Consider the following 20,529-nt stretch of genomic DNA (forward strand, 5'->3'; position numbering starts at 1 on the left):
TAGGTATTGCGCTTAAACTCATCATTAGGAAGTTGCTGAAGATTTATTTATTTTTCTCTAGTGGGTAGGATCTTTTATTCCCGGTTGACAGCTACAGTTATTTCTGTGTACAGGACGATCCAGGTCTTTGCTTAAATGTGCACATTTGTCTGTACCTTCCTGCAATCTTGTCCCCACAAAACACATTTGAGATATCAAAGAACAATTGCATCAGATGATACACCAGAGTAACTGAGATCGTGCTTCAGATTGTACTGCCAAGGCCTGTTTATCTGTTGCCTTCCTGGGAGGAATATTATTTTGGCCACTTTCAAATAATCAAGCTGGGTCCTGAAGCAAATATTTTGGGTGGTGAGGGAGTGCCAAGATGAGAAATAATGGCTCAAACTAAGTGTATCTTGGTTCTGCAGACTTATAAAATGATGCCACAGCAGAGTGAACTGTGGAACAATACACCCTTTAGAATGCTTCCTTCAGGTGATTCTAAGATGGCTGCTAGTTCCTTGCTGGTGTTCCTCAGAACTGCTTGTCTCCACAATCCTATTCACAGAATACTTTTACCCCATCCAGTCATTAGGGCTCCTCTCCATGCATAGGATGAGTGTGCAGGTGGAAGCCCACCACTCCCTCCCCTACATACATCAAGACACACTTCTGCAATATGTATTAAAGGCTCATCCAGACTTCTGCTTGCCCTGCCAATTCATTGCGGGAAAACTCTATCTTTACCACTGAATGGGAGCAAATGCCAAACAGGTTTTCCGCAGTTGGACAATTATTCCACTTCATTTCTAAAGAGTGGGTTTTCCCAGTGGGGCTAACAGAAAACTGCTCAGACCAGTGGAGAAGTACTCAGACCCATGCCTTCTAGGCTTGGAAGTGTAGACAAGCCTTAAGAGTACTCATGTAGGCAAGTCGTCAAGTGAACTATTCTTTTTTGGGTTTCCTGATCACATGGAGCCGTGCCACCATGTGTATGAATGTATGCATGCGTGAATGCATTTTGCAGGCCTGCATTTAAATGTGTGGATGGCAGGAGGTGGACTCTACCGCTGCCTGCCATTTGCATGTTCATTCCGCACCTGGACAGGAGTCTGAAGACATGAAAGCGATTATTTTTGATTTCTCCTTTCCTTACACTAGCTGTAAAAGAGCAGAAGCGATGCATTTTATTTTGGGGAAGTGGTCAACGGTGCTATGAAAATGAGCAAAGAAGGACACACAGATACAAGGGCGTGCCAACCTAGGTTTGACTGCTATAAATGATGTCCTGGAGAAGTTGCTTCTGTTACAGTTTTTGGAACAGAAACTGAGTACAGTAGTTATATTGATTTGTGTTGAGCACAGTGCAAATGAAATTTGTGCAACTCTGTTACAATGTGATTACACAGAGATAAATCCACAGGTTCAGCCTTCAGGAGGGGTTGCAATCTGTGTTCAGCAATACCAGGTTACTTTGACCAATTCTGATAACAGAATTGGAGGGAAATGAACAGAGTCTCATGAAAGACTTAAGTGTTTCCTGCAATGTAATGAGGCAAGTCAGTGACAGTAAATATGCTTATTTAATTATTTGTTTTATTTGATGTTGCCTTTTATTTGTGAACCACCTTGATATTTCTACTTAAATGAAAGGCAGTATATGCAGTCTATTATTATTATTATTATTATTATTATTATTATTATTATTATTTTCTTCTTCTGATGTGGCAATTCTCTCTGTAGCCCATCTACAATTCCTGCCAGGACCCTTCAACCCAGACTTTCTCAGCCTTGGGTCCCAGATGTTGTTGGACTATTATTCCCGTCATCCCTAGCTACCAGCACCAGTGGTCAGGGATGATGGGAGTTGTAGTCCAACAACATCTGGGGACTCAAGGTTGAGATGCCGCTTCAACCAAATAGCCAGCCCACTGCATATCACAGAGCTGAGCTCACCAGCTCTCCTAGCCTTCCCCCTATATATGTCTTCACTACTGATAATGATCACTATTATAACTGAAGTAGCCTATGCTGAAGGCTGGAGCAAGAAGCTGGATATTGTGTGATACCTATACTGCATGTGAGCCTCTTGAGTATTTGAACCTCAGCAGTGTGGTTGTTTCATTTGAAGCCTTACGTTTTCAGTGGAAGAGTGGCCAGAAATGGACAGATAACTGACTGATAGGACTGCTACTGCCATGCATATTCACTAGCCAATCCCCGGGCAAGATTTGAGAAAAGGTGCCATGAGACAATGTATTGCTTAAGGTCGCATGCCTGTAACAGCTACTGTTGCTTGACACTTGTACCTTAGATTTTTTTAGTTGCCTTGGTCCCAGAGGCCATAACCTAGTTATGGGAGAGCATTGGCTTTTTAGCATTGCAGCTCTGTTTGGTGTGCCTATATTAAATGGAGTTGCAGTTAACTGGGGCTTGCCTCATGTGGGCTCCTCGATTTGCTTTTAACTCACTCAAGTCTTTCAACGATTGCCAGCATGGGCCCAGTGGAATACCTCACTCCAGGAGATAGGAGTGTCAGCTGCTGATATTGTCTATATGTTAAAAATATAAAATCACATCTAGTTCATTTTCTGTTTGGGCTTAAATTCCTTTTCCGTGCCTACTAGTACATTTGAAAGTTGGTGTTTAAGGATAAAGAGACTGCCAGAGTATTTTACACACACACACACACACACACACACTTGCTGCCATTATTGCTGTTTGGTAATGGTGTTTTTGAAAGACCAGCTCTGAAATCCATCTCTTAACATTGTTTGTTTTCCCTTGTAGTTTATGTGCAGGTCTATTCCTTTTTAGCTCTCCTCTCCTGCAGCCACTCATCATGACTGCTGATTCACCGTGTGTTTTTCCGCTCACAGATAAATCTTTTATTTACTAAATTGAGCACTGAAGCATTTGTTTGAGGGAGAATTACAGGGAAGCACAATGTGTAAACTTAGCAGCAAATTGAAGAAGAAAGGGTCAGTGAGATTTCTGTGCTTGCTAAGATGGAAAGGAGCGAGGCACCTAGGAAACCAGGGAGCAATCACATTGCTCCACTGTGCATTTTACAGCCTTATGGAAAGGGGGAAGGAGAAATTGAAACATATATTAAGAAGGCTGTCCAAGTTGGTCATGAGAGAGGACATTTGGTTAATCAGGGGAAGTATGCCAAAACTACAAACATGAAAACAGCAAGAAGCAACCACTATGAGACAGTGTCCAGAATTCTGTTTTCTAAGGCTGAGAGGAATCTCAAGCTCATAAAAGGACTGAGTATAGAAAAGGGCAACCAAAATGATCAGGGAGGTAGAGCAGCTCCCTAAAGCGGGATAATTTTTCAGACATTTTAATCTAGAAACAGGTTATTTATTGTTATTGGCCTTCATTGGCATAAGTTTAAACAATAAAATCATACAAAGTCATCCAAATACATTGATGATCCAAACACATACAATATATAAAAGACTAGATAACCACCACTGAATAAATCAGGCAACTTTAGATTTTGCTTTAACGATCTCAGCTAAATACCCCAAAACAATCCTGGTAGTTTCAGAAGAATCATCCCTCAACAAATACTGGATTACAGACTCTTTGTGAATCGGTATTTTAAGCTGTATGGGAGTCACTAGGAGATCTCTGCAAAGGGTGTCAAGAAGAGGGTAATCCAGAATGATGTGATGTATTGTATCAGGTGTTTTCTTATTACAGGAGCAGAATCTGTTCTGGAAGGGGACTAGTTAAGGTTAGTTAAGAGGCGACTTCCTTCTCCCATAATAGAGGCTTCTGTTTTTCTGCCTCATTTGCAGGTTGCATTAGAAATCTTGAAAGGTGCATGGACTGAGCTTACCTCATTGGCCCAGGGTGGATTGTGTTGTTCTCTTTCCATTAAGCATTTGTCCAGCGTTCTGCACGTCCTTGTCTGGGAATGCCCCACAAGACAAGTTGCCTCATGATGTCTCCCCCCTCCAGCAGGAAGCCAGAGACACCAGCTACTAATCACACCTGAGGTTTCTGCACTCACTTATTTTGTTTGTTACAGAAGTCCTTCCTTTTACCCTTTAAAGGCCCTATTGCACCTTGATTTCTTTAAAAGCTCCTGGCTGCTGGCTGTTGTTAACAGCTTCCCATGCCCAGCCAAAAATGCCAAAGCACCCAGGAACACTGCAAAATGCAGGCCACGGGTGTGGTGACATGGAATGCAAGACAGGATACTATAAAAAACAACAACCTGTATTGCTTTCACCCCATTGCTGAGTAACAAGAGATTCACATAAGAAAATAGAGGAAAGATTCGCATAGAGGGGGGAAAATAAGATGGGTTTTACTTTTATACTAGGTAAAAACACAATTCTCGGTGTCCCATCCATGTCCCATCATGGTTGCTGCTTTGATCCAGTAGGTTCCAGTCTGGTCTGAGGCCTAGAGGCAGTGAAGTATCAGTACTCAACATTAGTTTGCAAGAAGGCACCCGGATTCAGTGTGAGAAACTTCTTTCCATCAAAACAGCTAAACCTTAAGCAGAATGTTTCCTTTGCAGACTAATAAAACTGAATACAGTATATGTATTCCTTTTCACTGGTTACCCATGTTACGGCTAAAATCTGGGTGCGGGGTTACTCTGCCACCCAGCTCATCGGACTAAGTCCGTGGGTCCCTGTGGAAGAAAATGAGCTCAGCCGGACGCAGGAGCAAACTGCAGAAGATCCAAGTTTATTGCGCAACAGGTTCAAGGCGAGATTGAACAGAGAGAAAGGGGTGACATGAACTTTTGAAATTTCCCTCCATATCCCAGAATACAGTGCAAAATACATCCCAGTTACATCATGAATACATTAAGAGGTTGGGTTACACAGATTAACATATGGAGGAGGGAGGGGTGAATATGCAGAGAGCTGGATGGAGGAGGGAGGGGGGAATATGCAGAGAGCTGGATGGAGCAGGGAGGGGGGAATATGCAGAGAGCTGGAGATATGCACAGATAAGCACATCCTGAGAAGACAATGGTCCATGTTTGCATAGTCTGTCACCTGGCATCGCCCGGAGGAAGGGCTTGGCAGATGGAAATAAATGGATATATTGTAGCGAAGAAGGAGGTGAAGACATCCCCCCCCCCCGTTCCGTATCACCCAGGATGTGACTGAGGCTCAAACTACGCATTTCACACCAGTGCTTTTAACAGTAGTCATTTAAAAAACAATACATCGTGTTTTATGTTAGTAGAGAAACAACCAGAAATGCTCAGCCCCATTTCATTCCCAAATTACCAATCATCCATTCTCCTCTCCTCAGTGGCTATTCTTTAACCACTTCTGACCACTATTTCCCCATTATTTTCACAATTTCACCTTGTTGCATTTCTTGGAAGGCCACATTGGCAATGGTGAGAATGGTGATTCTGGTTTCTAACAGTACCTGTGACATACACACACCTCGGCTAGTAGGTAGCTTCTGAAATATTGCTTGAATATCTTGTTATTTCACCCCATCCCCTTATATTTTCTTGTATTTGGCTTCTCCCGCAGAAGATGTTTCACCAGCCTTAGATGTCTCCAATTTCACCTTGAATGACAGCTCAAGATGTTCTGCAGGCTTCATTAATGTATCAGGAAGCCAATACTCAATAGGACTTCGTTTCATTACATTCTAGTTTCTGGGGAAAGAGTTCAGTATTTTTGCACCTTTATCCCAAAATTCGTTTTCTCTTTCCATTTTCTTTCCATCCTACTTTGTCTTGTATGAAAGTGATTCACATCTCTCCGAACTGAAAGAGATTTATTGGCAAGAAGCAGAGATTCCAGCCTTCTGTTCATTAGCACCTGTGGAAATGAGAGAAATGTCTAGTCACTTTAATGACTGAGGCTTCAACAGTCCTTTTCGTATGAATACATGGACAACAAACCTTCCCTTTCTCCCCTCCTCTTCCTCCTCCTCCTTAATGTCTATTACTGCTTTGGACATGGAAATTCTGCATTTATTATCATTTTCACGCCACCAGCCATTGAAAGGATCTCATTACAGTCAGAGTTACACCAAGGAGGAGAGGAACATTTTCTCTTTGGCATATCCTCATCTGTAAAAGGATTCTGGTGACATGAAAATGATTAAGCAGTGACTTATTTGTCTTCCCCACTTATTTATTCTTCTTCCTATTGAGGAGATGAAGGAGGGTGTGTGGAACTGTGTTTTGAGAGATGCGATGGTTCAAAACTCTTTCTAAATACGCAAATGCTTTAACTGTTTTTATAAGTGCCATTGTTTTATATGTGTTTTATTGTCTTCTGAAATTGCTTTGAGATGCTTCATAGGAAGCCATTCAGGAATGAAATAAATAAGAGTAATAACAATAAATGACCTCCTGCCCTGTCAACTTTAAAGAATTGCAGTGATTTAAAAGCAGACTTGAGATATTCTTGTTAGTAGTGCTCTTCCCTCTTAAGTTTCTGCCAGCAATTTATAATTCTTGCACTGGAAATCTCTCTTGTGCCGCCCCCTTGTATACCCTCGCTGCCCCTTCAGACTTAACCTTGACCTTAACTATATGGTGCTGGAAATCGAAAAGCAAAATAACATAAATTTCTTTAGACTCAGCATTCTGTTGCTGTTGTTGTTTATTTTTTACAGTGGATGACACCCCCATTCCCACTACCCGATACTACAGTTAGTGATACAGGACATATAACATTAGGCCCCCCATTGCCCATGGCTCCTTCCACCTCCCAACCTTTCAAGTCACTGGTGTCTGAAGTTCCATAACTTACATACCGTAGAATTCAGTTACAGATAGGTAGCCGTGTTGGTCTGCCATAGTCAAAATAAAAAATTCCTTCCAGTAGCACCTTAAAGACCAACTAAGTTAGTTCTTGGTATGAGCTTTCGTGTGCAGGCACACTTCTTCAGATACAGTGTATTTTTTATACCGTAGAATTGACAGCTGTCATTTGTTACAATCTGGCTATTCATATATATATAGGGTGTGATTCTTTTAAATAATGTATAGCTTGTTACGTATTTTTGTTTTTTATATTGTAAACTGCTCCATAACCCTTTGATGAAGGGCAGGATAGTAATTCAATAAATAATAAATAAATAAAATAGAATACCTACAGAATGTATTTTCTCCCCCTGGGATTTGGAAAGCCAGAATAATTCAAAAGGATAGCTACATATAGGGAGAGGTATTTGATTCAGTTTGCATTTAAAAGCGACTGTAACAAATTTGAAATACAGTAATCTTTTCCACTTCTCTGATGTGATGCAATTCTCCAACCAACCAACCAACCAACCAATGTTTGCAAAAAAAAGCTTATTTTAGTGAAAAGTGTGCATAAAAATACATATATTAGTGAAAATAGCCTTTAAAAATGCAGGACATTAGGAAAAATTTCTTGCAAATATCTGTACATTAGTCAGAACTGCATATAAAAAAGTATTGATTGGGAGAAATTTACATTAAAATGCTGATCAACTATCATGAGGATTTGATTTTAGGAGATTGCTGCAGATATCTGGAGAAGTGAATATTAAGTCTGAAGAACCAAAGGAGACATTGAGCACAGGACCTGAAGACAAATGTCGCTTTTTTAACCCACATGAAATGCTTGAAGTTAGGTCTGAAGCAGAGCCAGCACATGGGAGGGCACTGAAAGTAGAGCTTAGGGAAGGGCCACCGCTCAGTGATGAGAGCATCTCCTTTGCATGCAGAAGGTCCCAGGTTCAGTTGTGAGCATCTCCAGATAGGGCTGGATATCTGCTCTGTCTGAAACATCAATGTAGACATTACTGGGCTAGATGGACCAATGGTCTAATTTGTATAAGACAGTGTGGACTTCAAAACAGGCAAAAATATATCAAGTGAAGCTTTTCCACAGAGCCTCATGAAAACGTGTTGCTGTCTGAAGTGAAGAGCAAATTGGGACTCCTGTCCCAATTATGATGCATAGTACCAAAGGCCAGGCAAGTTATTTTGGCCCCTGAGGCAGAAAATCCCTACTTTCCTCTTCCTGACAGTAACATTATAGGAATAATAAATTCAGTAACTAACCATTTGCTGCCTGCACTTTGGTGACATTCAAATTCAGCTGCCTTAGGCAGCTGCCTCATTGCCGAATAGTCAAAATGGGAAGCTGCTTTATACTGATTCAGACTGTTCATCCATCTACTTCAGTACTGTCCACACTAACTGGAAGAGGCTCTCCAGGGTTTCAGGTGTGTGGGGGGGTATTCCCAGCCCTACCCAGAGATAAACCAGGGATCTTCCACATGCAAAGCAGGTGTGACAATACAGTGGTGCTCCGCAATACGAATGCCTCGCAAGATGGAAAACTCGTGTTAGAGGACATTCGGCACAGAAACATGTGTGTATACCTTTAAGAAGTTTCTGGGATTAATTGGCTGCAGGTGACCGTTGCTATAAAGGAAAAAAGCTGAGTTTTGTTGCTTGCCTGCAGGAATAACATCCACCAGAGTTTGTGTTTATTTGCTTAGTAATAAAGCTTTCGTTTTAGTTTGGTTTTTACACCTATGTCTCCTGGAGTCCATCTGTCCTCTGCCACCGGCTGGAAATTCCCCTCCAACAGGTTATGGGCCCAGTCCCCAGTCCTGAGTGGGCAGAGACAGAGCGTGAAAAGAACCCAGAGACTGGAAGCAACTCAGCGTTTCTCAAGCAGCTGGCTGTGTGAAGGCATCGGCAGGGAGTGTCTGTTTGGGACCAGGAGCCGAACTTTTTTCTTCAAGCCACGTGTGAGTAAGAACTGAGTGGAAAGCTGAAAGCTGGGTGGTGCCATGGCTGGACTTGGAGCTGGAGCTCAAGGGGGAGCTTCCTATTTTCCAGTAGAGAAACTGGGAGAGTCCAATTATATGTCATGGAGTTTACAGATGCAGGCGTTTTTAAAGAAAGAACAATGTTGGACTGTTATTGTTAACCCTCCTGTAAAAGAGGAGGATGAAGAAGTAGATGAAGCAGACCAAAGGCTGGAGGACAAAGCCTATGCCAATTTAATTTTGAGTTTAGAGAAGTCTCAGTTATCTCATGTGCGAAACCTTGAAACAGCAAGTGAGATTTGGCAAGCACTGAGAGCGATACATATTAGAGACACTGCTGGCAGCAAAATTACTCTAACGAGAGCTCTGTACCGAGCCAGACTAAGTGAGGGTGAATGTGTTTCAACACACCTTCAAAGAATGCGTGATTTGTTTTCACAGTTAAATGAACTTGGGGAACATTTTTCTGAACAGAGAAAAGTTTATATTGTGCTGTCTTCACTTCCTGAGTCATGGGACAATTTAGTGATGACTCTGGAAGCAATCCCAGAAAGCCAATTAACAATGCATTTCTTAACTGGCCGTTTGCTTGATGAGGAGGAAAGACGCCATGAGAGGAAGGCCACAACCCCTCACCGTAACTCCAGAAATGGGAGGCAGTCCAGTAAAAGATATGCAACTGATGAGGAGCGGCATCCTAAAGAGGTTGTAGACCACAGAGAGGAAGCAGCGTTCACAGTTAGAAGATGCTATCGTTGTGGGTCAACTAAGCATTTAGTACGACAGTGCACTGTGTCTGTGGGAGAAAATACAAGACAAGGGCGGCCTGCGTTTGCTGGGAAGCGAGGAGACAGGAAGAATCGAATCCAGTATGTTTCTGCAGCAGTTCGAGGCACCAGTCACGACGTTGGACAAGACTGGATTTTAGACTCAGCAGCGACAAACATTTTTGTCAAGTCTGCACAAAGCCTTGTAGAAAAGCAGCCTTGTAAATCTGTAAATGTAGTACTAGCTGATGGAACAGTGCATGAGTCAGCTGGAAAGGGTAGTGTGAATATCAACTGTTTAAGTACCAAGTTTACCAATGTTTTATGTGTACCAAGTTTAGAAAATAATTTGCTTTCAGTTACAAGTCTTGTTAAGCAGGGATTTAAAGTAACCTTTTCTGGTTCAGGCTGTAGAATAGAGAAAGCTGGAAAAGTGGTTACAGCGTCGCTACAAAATGGTTTGTTTGTTTTGAAAGACCAGCTAGTAAGTGAGTCTGGGGCATGTGTTAAAGCCTATAATAGAGCCTTGCATGATGAGTGTCAGCATCTGTGGCATCGTCGTTTGGGGCATGCCAATTTCCGCAGTATTGCGAAAATGCCAGAATTAAGCAAGGGAATTAAAATGAAAAAATGTTCAGTTTTTCTAGACTGCAATACCTGCAAGGAGTCTAAAAGTAAGCGAGGGTCTTATCCTGAAAGTACTAGAATAAGCAAGAGGCCATTTGCTTTAGTACATTCAGACCTTTGTGGGCCATTTGCAGAGTCTGAAGGAGGAGCAAAGTTTTTTTTGATTCTTGTGGATGATTATAGCCGGTATACTTGGGTATATCTGTTGAAACACAAAAGTGAAACTGGTCAAGTGATTAAGAATTGGGTCAACTATATAGAAAGGCAGTTTCCCTACAAAATTACCCAGTTGCAAAGTGACCGTGGAGGCGAGTTCATGTCTGAAGCCCTCCAAGTTTGGTTGAAAAAGCGTGGTATTAGTCACCGTAAATCGTGTCCTTTTTCGCCTGAAGAAAATTCAGTTGCAGAACGCAAGATAAGATCTTTACAAACAATGCTAGATTCAATGCTATATGATTCTGGCCTATCCAGGAAGTATTGGGGGGAAGGAATTCTGTGTGCTAACTACATACAGAACAGATTGTTTCATTCTACCATTAACAACACCCCTCATTTTTTGCTTTATGGAAAAAAACCCTTTTTGGACCATGTTAAAACTTTTGGTTGCTGGGCTTGGGTTCACATCCCAAAAGGACAGAGAAGGAAAGGAGAGCCCAAGGCAAAGAAACTTAGGTTTGTTGGCTATCAAACTTGGTCAAAGGGGTATCGTTTTGCACTAGGGCGTGGCAGAGTTGTAATATCAAGACATGCAGAGTTTTGTGAGCAAGATGGTTGGGTTCGTTTACATGGAAATTCAGAAGTTGTGTTATCTTCTGATGATACAGATAAATTTGTGAAATCTGAGGAAGAAAAGCCACAAATTAAAGAAGGTTCTGAAAGTGACAGTGATGAGGATTCAGGGGATGAGGATCCCAGTACACAATCTCCTAAAGCTGAACCAATTTCTCCTGAGCAGGATGAATCAGAAGGGGAAGATAGTTCAGAGGGGGAGAGTATTCAAGTTAGAAGGTCACAAAGAAGCAATAAGGGGGTACCTCCAGAAAGGTTTACTATACAAGAAGTTAAAACTGTTGATGTGAAAAAGGAACCTTGTGATTATGAGGAAGTTTTAAAGTTACCACACCAGGAAATAGTAAGGTGGAAAAATGCAATGAAAGCAGAAATGAAATCTTTAGCAGAACACAATGTCTTTACCATTGAGCCATTGCCAGAAGGAAAAAAGGCAGTGGGCTGTAGATGGGTGTATAAAATAAAACACTTGGCAGATGGTGATGTTAAGTACAAAGCCAGACTGGTAGCACAAGGCTTTACTCAAAGAAAAGGTGAAAGCTTTGATGAAACCTTTTCTCCTACTGCAAGGAGTGAAAGTGTACGTTTATTGCTAGCTCTTGCAGCACAACGTGGGTTTAAGGTAAACCATTTTGATATTGAAACAGCTTATCTTAACGCAAATCTGCAAGAAGAGATTTTTATGAATCAAGCGCCAGGTTTTGAGGCAGGAGAACAGAATTCTGTATATAGGCTGAACAAAGCAATTTATGGGCTCAAACAGTCAGCTAGAAATTGGAACGAGTGTCTTGATAATGCTTTAAAAAATCTTGGTTTTAAAAGAAGCTTAGCTGATAACTGCTTGTACACTAAAGGAAAGGGTGATAAACAAGAATTGTGTTTGTGTTATGTTGATGATTTGCTTTACTCTACAAAAGGTGACAAGCAAGTGGAAAAATTTGCAGAACAACTAAGAAAGGTATTTAAAGTAAGAGATTTGGGGCCAGTAAAAAATTATCTTGGTTTAGAAATTCAAAGAACAAACGATGGAAGTTTTTTGTTGAGTCAAAAAGACAAAATAATGGAGCTACTTGAAAGAAACAATATGCAAAACTGCAAGGGAGTAAAAACCCCAATGGAAATAGGTTTCTTCAAAAATGAAGGAGAATACACAGAACCTGTAAATCCTGAAATGTACCATTCAATAGTTGGAAGTTTATTATACATTTCATTGTGGAGCAGACCAGATTTGAGTTATGCAGTTGGAATACTAAGCAGACTAGTAAGCTGTCCTACAGAAAATGCCTGGAAAGGTTTAAAACGCATTTTCCGGTATCTAAAGCAAACACTTGATTATTGTTTAAGATTACCATCTTCAAGTTCCACAAAATTGCAGTGTTACGTTGACAGCGATTGGGCCAACCTGCCTGATAAAAAATCAATTTCTGGAATGGTTTTTCAATTTGGAGATTCTTTAATAGGTTGGAAATCCAAAAAACAAAGTATAGTGGCCACATCATCAACTGAGGCCGAATACTGTGCATTATCAGAATTATGTAATGAAGTTAAATTTTATGTTCAGATCCTCAAGGATATAAACGTACAGTGTAATTATCCTATTCAAGTTATGGAAGATAATCAAGCCGTGATAACCTTGTCTGGATCTGACCAGTTTAGAAACAAATCAAAGCATTTGGAAATTAAATATCAGAATGTAGCTGAAAACGTAAAACAGAACCAGATAATGCTGAAGTATTGTGAAAGTGCACAAAATGTGGCGGATGTATTCACAAAAGCGTTAACCTTTGAAAAACATACACGACTGGTAGCAAAGTTGGGAGTTGCTGTGTGTGATATGTAAATATGTTCTGTTCTGTTCTGTTTAAAATACTATTTGTTTCTGTTTGAACGAGAGGGGGTGTTAGAGGACATTCGGCACAGAAACATGTGTGTATACCTTTAAGAAGTTTCTGGGATTAATTGGCTGCAGGTGACCGTTGCTATAAAGGAAAAAAGCTGAGTTTTGTTGCTTGCCTGCAGGAATAACATCCACCAGAGTTTGTGTTTATTTGCTTAGTAATAAAGCTTTCGTTTTAGTTTGGTTTTTACACCTATGTCTCCTGGAGTCCATCTGTCCTCTGCCACCGGCTGGAAATTCCCCTCCAACAACTCGCTAGATGAAAGAGTTTTCCATTTCGGAGGTGCTTCACAAAACGAATCTCCTATGGGCTTGCTTCGCAAGACGAAAATGTCTTGCGAGTTCCTGTGGGTTTTTTCCCCTCCCCCCTTTTTCTAAGCTGCTAAGCCGCTTATCAGCTGATCCGATAAGCCGATAAGCTGCTAAAAGCCGCTAATAGCGCTAATCCGCTAATCCGTCAATGGGCTTGCTTCACAAGACAAAAAAAACCGCTAGACAAAGAGAATCACAAAACGGATTCTTTTCGTCTTGCGAGGCACCACTGTATAAAATTGTCAAGCCATGGGGAGATTTGAAGCAGAGAACTTTGGTTCTGCCTTGATTTTGGGTTGCCAACTGATCACTAAACAGACTAGTTTGGGGTATTCCTAGAACTCAAACTACAGGTTGATTTGCAGATAACATTATTATCTGATAATGGCTGAACATGAAATGGCTGTCAAAGGCGCAACTCCAGAGGCCTTAACAAAAGTGGACAAGTCTACCTGGAACAGTGGAGTAAACAGTGAAATTTCTCAAGTTTGCTTTCAAATCACTGCAGTTTTCTTAAGTTGTTAAGGCAGAGTCCTTGAGATATTGTGGTCCTGAGCTGTATTCACATCCATTATGGCTTTGTGAGCTGGGGGGGGGGGGAGAGAGTTAAATTGCAGGTGTCTGTTCATAACTCCCTGCGTTCTCCAATTCATCTGCCCCTCTCAGTTCATAACTCTTTGCTTTAAAGTGCGAAGGTGGTCCTTCTCCCCACCCCCACCCCCTATTTGTCCTCTTCTTATTGTTCTCACGGTGCACTATGGTAGTTCACTAGTAGGCTTTATTACATACAGACAGATATTTGCATTCCCCTGATCTTCCCCTGATCTCATTCCAGGGGATGTAAAAACAACCACTTTGGGCTTGCTATATCATACTGCCACCAAGGTAAGAAAACTGAAATCTGATTTTAAAAAAAAAGAAACCTTTGAGTTTTGTGGAAATGTGGTGGCATATTATTTGTTTTGCAAGTCAATCTGTTCAAGAGCCACAATCCTAAGCACGCATACTGAATAGTAAACCCCATTGAACTCAGCGGGATGTCCTTAGGATCATGCAGTAATAAAGCAGCAAAATGTAAATTCCATGATTTAAATGGAAGTGCCACATTTCTGACAGTTTCTATTAGTCTTAGCAGTTTTCTTACTCCTCGAGATGGTGTGTACCACCACATTTTTTAGAAATGTGCAAGAAGAGCATATGCCAAAAGACACTGTCCCCTGAGGCTTTCATATTATTTTCTTGCATTTTCTTGAAATAAAATGCATCAATCATGCGCAGGCAATTATTTGACAGTTTTTTAAAAACATATTTAAACATAAGCTTTCTTAAAGAACAACAGTTAACATACCATAAGCCCATTGGTTTGATTCATAGGCTAGTTTCCGAATGAGGTACAATATGCACAGAAGCCCCTTTGTAGTGGCTGAAAAGTGTTCTTTGACCCCTTCCTTGCCTTGCCCTCTTTCACCCTCTGACACTATAGCATCTGCTCTTGCACTGCAAAACAAGGAAGTTACCCTCTGAAATGATTCTCTTTTCATGGCCCCTCTAAAATTGGCTCCTTTGATTTTCAAGTTCTCTTAATTTCAGTAAAATGCCGTGATGACAAATTCTGATAAGTCTGTCCTTTGCCTTTCTCCACCACTCTGAACCTGCAATTTTACCAGCATGAGCTCTTAATTACTTTCTCCTCCTACCTTTATCTAGGAAACATTCTTCTGTTCTCTCTCCACTTCCCATCCCTTTTCAAGATGCCACCATGCTTCGTGTTAAGCTATATGCCTTCAAATAAGATCTGGATAGCAGAATATTAGCATAATAGCTTGCAACAACCAATGGTCAGGCCAAGAGAGTATTTGCATCTGAGGAAGGTCAAAACAGATACTCCAGGAGGGATGGACTTAAAAGCTTAGAGACCCAGAATAGGGAGTGGGATACATGTCCCTTTTTGTGATGTAATAAAGGATAATAAAAAATGCCCCTTTGTTTCCTCTTTCTTGCCCTGAAGGCATTTGTATTTATTTTTTTCTAATGGATGTGATTTCTCTGAAATGCTTGTGAACACTTTATCCTTTTCAGATTGTATGTGATATTCTCTTTTTCAGCTTTCCCCTTATAAATACATGTCCTTTTTTTTGGTTGTCCTACATTTCCCTTGAGTGTAGGATGTAAACTTTTACTATGTTTCAGATATGTGGATTACTCTGCTTAAAAAAGTTTGCTGTCATGGCAGTGTTATATATTGTCAAACATAAAGCTGAAGAGAGGCGGAACTATAGGCCAATTATTCTGCTGTTGGGATGTATATAAGCAGAACTCCATCAATTTCAGAAGTGGTTACTGGGTTATATTTGCTGACGAGCTAGATATAAAAATACACACCAAACCATATTCAGTGATTGTTGCCAGCACCACTGGAGGGGGGAGGGGAGAGAAGTGAAATAAAAATTAGCTTGGGGAAACTCTCTCCCATGCAAGCATATGGAACTGAGTAACCACAGACAAATAATATATCCTCAACTCTAAGGAGAATGATACCATTTTCCATAGAATTAATATTCTAATTTATTTTAGCCCTTCATTTGTTGCTTTAGTTTATATTTGCTGCCCTTGAATCATACAGAAAATTCTGTATTAGGCTTTAAAAAAAAACCCCACGCTGAGAGACCTACTCGCATATATTTATCCATTCATTTTGAATGGAGGCCTCGCACTCATCTGCTTTGCTCTTGTAGCCTTGAATATGAAACACTGCTGAGCTCTTAACTCTGTTTATCTTGAAATGTCCTTGCCTCTTCTGTGGTGTTATGCGTATTTGTGTTTTGAGTAGAAGATAGCTGAACTTTCAACAGCCACCAAACAGATTTATTTTCTCAGTCTTCCTGGAAGGGGGAACATGATCCACTGCAATGTTGTGACATCTGCTTGCTTTCCCAGAGCTTACCTGCCTGCAGTAATTCAGCTCAGTTGAGTAGTTAGGAAAAAAGAAAATGTCCTCATGGCTGGGTAAACTCTGGTCTGGTTTAGATGTTCATTTGCAGCTTCACAAACTGTGGTTTATGACCTTTGGGGTGATCATGGGCTCGAAAAGTCCAAAAGCTTCTCTCTCCTTTTTCTCCTTGTCACCTCCTGGCTCTGGCATGGAGACAGAATGAGTCTAGTACAAAACAAACCTGGATTTCTTCTCCAATGTTAGAACACGATGAGAGGAGAGGTGTGGTGTACTAGGGCTTCTGTGTGTATGTGTGGAGGAGTGTATGCAGGGCTCGGGATCAGGAATCATGTGTCTTATTTTTTTCCTTGCATTATACATATACATCAGTGCTGCATTCATATGCCACCATCTGTGATGTAATAAGGGATTACAGCATCTGTGGTGGACTTTTATTGTTGAACTGTCAACCTTCCACTGCCAATGATGTATGGAAAATGCTGCATACTTGGAGAATGAGTATGTAGCCTTGAGAGTAAAAACAAGACATTGAACTGTGGCTGACCAAAATGTGCTCATAAAAGCAATAAGATATTATCTTATGGTTACATCTTTTAAACAAAGTGAGCCATTAACAGTAATGAAGGAAATGGAGTGTAGACAGAACTGGCTCAGTCTCAGATAGGTGGAATCCATTGTTTGTGCCTGTTAATGCAACTGAAAATGGAAGTCCATCTTTTGCAAACACCTAGTCTTTGAGTATCTTGACACTGGCTCCGGATGTAGGTTGGATGTGGGGATTCGGTTTCTCTGTTACTGCCTAATGAGTCTCTGATGAGCACAAGGTTAAGCTATATAATGAAGAAGTAGAGTCCATGCATAGAATAGTCGACTAGTAAAATAAGGAGGCATCTGGAGTAGACTGTGTAAGCAGAGGAGACTGGGAAGTTGTTTGGAATTCAATAAGTGCTCACATAGATGAAAATATTACCTGGCATATGTTGTGGGAAAGGTCAATTATTTGACACCAGTTCTGAGGAAAGTACCATGAAAAGACTGGGGGGAAAGCTCTGAACTGCTCGTGAGTGAAAATCCTATTTCATGCTGTGACTAGCCTTTCATTTCACCCAAGGGAGAACCCACCAAAGGCCACCATCGAAACTAGCTGTGCAGTACTGTTCATTTTCCATGGTAGAAGAAAATTGCTTAGAAGAAAATTCCTTCACTTACTGAAGATGGTGTTGAACGATGGGGGTAATTCAAAGCTTTGCATGTACAGGGGCCTTTCTTTTGTTTCTGTTTAATAAGGGAATGTTTCATGTGCCTTTAGGAATATCCTGCTCTGCATACACAGAGTTACTGTGCTCAGGGAAGAGGAAGTCTCAATGTGTGCATATTAACTGCTGGATCTCAGCCAATCATTACAAAAACTTATAGTCACTGACAGACATTTTTCATTCATAAATATGAATATTTATAATATTTGGCAGCATTGAAGCATCTCATTTTTGACAGCGTATCCTCAACCAGCTATCTATAGAAAACAAGCCATTAAAAAAGTAAGAAAACCATTTGAGAAACTTCATGTTCTATTAGTTAAATGTAAGGTATTTATGCCTCTCTCTTTTAAACTGTTGCAGAAGAAAATTGCATCTTCTTTTGTGATACATCTTCTTTCTATGCAATTTAAACACACCCAGTAGATATTTAAATAGGACACAAATTCTAACAGTCCAAAAATGGGGAATGCATATTCCTTAGGGAACTTCACGGGCAGAATTTGTGCAGTGCATATAGACAAAAAAAAATATAGCAATTAAAATAAATACAGTTTACAATAGAATCACCAAATAAAATCCCCACAAAAAAACACACCACCAACATCAGAATAGCAAAACAGTGGTACAGAAATTCAGTGCACAGCAATGTAGAAGAAGGGGGGGGATCCCCTCAACCAAAATGTCTCTTGTCAGTCTGAAAGAACTCTAGGAGCTTAGACTATATGGATTGAATGTGCAGCAGAAAATGAAACCTAGGTGACCAAAGACATTAGCTGCCTTGCCTAGTCACTGTGGAACTCATTCCATTAGAACAGAAAAACTAAAAATAAATATTTACATTATATCCTCTCATTTCTAAATAGCTGAAAATCCTTATTAAGCTGTCCCATCTGCTGCTTACTGAAGATGTTCTCAAATATCCCTAGCCTTGGCTTAGAGAGAAAAATGACTATATGAACCTCACAACTGAATCAATCAATCTTACATCTTGTTAGAGCTACCACCACTATAAATGAAGGATTCTGTCATTCCGCCATCCACCCAAAGCTATGAATGATTTGGTTTCTGTCTGCTTCTATATTAGTCCATCAGTAGATAGGTAGATCTACTGTACAGTAATTAAAATTTTGCAATAGCCTTTTAAATATGCTGCTAGGTATGAGTAATGATTTAACTATCAGTTAAATAGTTTGTTATTGCTCATTTTCATGTGCAGCATTTTATTACATATTTGCAGAAAGGTATCAAATTGTGTATGTAAATCATAATGCTCAGGTGGCTGCATTGATTACCTAATGATCAGCATTTTTAAAAGCTTTTCAGAAGAGATTGTGTACACCGAAGAACAAAAAATTTTCCCAAAAGGAAAATTATGAGCAATTAAGTTTTGGGAATATATTTGTAAAATCAATTTATAATAATAGGTTGAAGAATTCTGCTGAAAACTGAAAAGGAAACGGAAATTACGGCAAAAACTGAAATGCAGAAGAACGGGAAAATCACTGATTATGATGAAAACAAGTTGGAATAGAAGTCACTGCCTTCTTACATCTCTATGCATAGTGTACTCATTGTTCATGGTTAATACAGGATTCTCACTACAGAGTATCTGTACACTATGGTATAAGCAAATTTTGGCATTGCAATGGCTACTGATGCTTTGATACAGTTCTGGTAGAGGCATGAGGAAAACAGCTATATTTTCCAACAGTACAGTGGTACCTCGGGTTAAGAACTTAATTCATTCCGGAGGTCCGTTCTTAACTTGAAACTGTTCTTAACCTGAAGCACCACTTTAGCTAATGGGGCCTCCTGCTGCTGCCACGCCGCCGGAGCACGATTTCTGTTCTCATCCTAAAGCAAAGTTCTTAACCTGAGGTACTATTTCTGGGTTATCGGAGTCTGTAACCAGAAGCGTCTGTAACCCGAGGTACTACTGTACTGAGATGCTTCAGCCTTAGCCTCTGAACTAGTATGAACTTACTGGGAAAGAGTTATGGCTCAGTGGTGGATCATCTGCTTTGCATGCAAGAAGTCCCAGATTCAATCTTGAGGAGGCTGTGGGAGTACCCCCTACCTGAAAAAAAAAGGGGTTACCCACAATACTCAGCTACTTGGACCAGTGGTCTGACTCGGTATAAGATGACTTTCCTAGCTCTTTGGATTGTAGTATAAGTTGCAAAAACGGTTGTCCTAAGGCACTGGCTGAACAGTAGCAGTAGTTGTGAAGCAACATATTTTCTTTAAAGTATTTAAAAAGTGCTATTTTACCATCTAGGAATGCAAAGAAGTAACTGTTGAATAATGCTTGACATTAGAGTGATATAGAGGTGGCATTAGATCAGCTTCAGATAACTAATGTTTTGTGAGTGGGTGTTTAACGAAGTACACACCATTTGTTCAGATGGCGCTTAGCGGAAATAGTGAACAGCAAGATATATTTAATCTTTATTAGATGAACTAAGATTTGAATATGATCACGAGATGTCTGGCACACTAATTAACTTGCCAAGCATATGGATGCCTTTTGTTATCGTGCCACAATATGTTTCTGTCTAAATGAAATAGAGAGAGGGTTTTTTGTTGGGTTTCTTTTATTTAAAGAAAAAGTTAGGTGACAGAAATTTATAGCCTTTTGAGAGAGAAGGCCTTAGGCATCTATGGTTCCTTACATTGCTGCATGGATTGGAGATTTATTTCTGCTCAGTGAAAATTTATTGCGTATATAAAAAGTGTCAACACACCAAGATCCAAGGATTTTAAGATGCCATTTCCCACACAATTTGTAGTTTTCTAATAAAGAATATTTATTCAGTATCAAATGCTAGGAGTTAAACATATACAATTTTTGAATAATGTGCACTTTGGGTTGGTTTATTAATATATTTCAAAAGATTTACTATTAGAAAATATAAGATACAAATTCCTGAAAAAGCTGTGTGTTAAACTGTACTTACTTTTTAAAAGTAGACAGGCCAATAATTACCGTATTTTTCGCTCTATAACACGCACCAGACCATAACACGCACATAGTTTTTAGAGGAGGAAAATCTGTAGGCATGCCACCCGTAGGCATATCCTCCATAACACGCACAGACATTTCCCCTTACTTTTTAGGAGGAAAAAAGTGAGTGTTATGGTGCAAAAAATACGGTAGTTGTCAGTTACAGCTTTTGC

At 40.2% G+C, this 20,529-nt stretch overlaps 1 long non-coding RNA gene across 1 annotated transcript; it reads right to left on the reverse strand.

Moving 5' to 3' along the window:
- Window positions 1–5,720: 5,720 nt before the first annotated feature.
- On the reverse strand, window positions 5,721–19,420 carry LOC310686138. The gene is made up of 3 exons (XR_014515725.1): window positions 19,337–19,420; window positions 16,085–16,275; window positions 5,721–5,804 (listed from the first exon to the last, which is right to left on the reverse strand). It is a non-coding gene; the product is annotated as an uncharacterized lncRNA (long non-coding RNA).
- Between the last annotated feature and the right edge of the window lie 1,109 nt (window positions 19,421–20,529).

The sequence above is a fragment of the Podarcis liolepis genome (assembly GCF_965112155.1).
Source record: "Podarcis liolepis genome assembly, chromosome: 1".
NCBI lineage: Eukaryota > Metazoa > Chordata > Lepidosauria > Squamata > Lacertidae > Podarcis > Podarcis liolepis.